Genomic DNA, 743 nt, shown 5'->3' with positions numbered 1-743 from the left:
CTAACACCACCGACAGACGCGACACACTGACTAGTTAACTTAACAGGCAGCAGCGCTGCCAGATTGTTTTGGCCATATTATCGTACTACACAGGTTGAAATTATTGTACTTCTGGTAAAATTATTGTACACATGTAATTATTCCAAATATTATGCAAAATGCCACTTTCCAAATACAGCAGAATTTAGGTTATATATATATATATATATATATATATATATATATATATATATATATATATATATATATATATATATATATATATATAGAGAGAGAGAGAGAGAGAGAGAGAGAGAGAGAGAGAGAGAGAGAGAGAGAGAGAGAGAGAGAGAGAGAGAGAGAGAGGTGTGTGTGTGTGTGTGTGTAATAAAAAAACAACAACAATGCCCTTAACAAACAAAACACTTTCCTAAATACATTAGTGACAACTAACTTTCCTAAATATATTAGTGACAACCTACGGTGCCAACCTACGGTGCCTCCCATAGGTGACGCCCTACGGTGCCGCCTTCTGGTGACGCAATACGGCGCAGCCCTTTGGTGACGCAATATAGTGCTGCCCTTTGATGACGCAATACGGTGCCGCCCTTTGATGACGCCCTCGGAGCTGCCCTACTGTGACTTTTTCCCAGTCCATCTCTCCTTCTCTACGGTGCCGCCCTACAGTGCTACTTTACAGTGCCGCCATACGCTGTTACGCTACGGTTCCGTCCTTTGATGACACCCTACGGTGCCGTCCTACG

This window comes from Scylla paramamosain, chromosome 14 (genome assembly GCF_035594125.1).
Source record: "Scylla paramamosain isolate STU-SP2022 chromosome 14, ASM3559412v1, whole genome shotgun sequence".
Taxonomy (NCBI): Eukaryota; Metazoa; Arthropoda; class Malacostraca; order Decapoda; family Portunidae; genus Scylla; species Scylla paramamosain.
Note: the sequence above shows the minus strand (reverse complement) of the source record.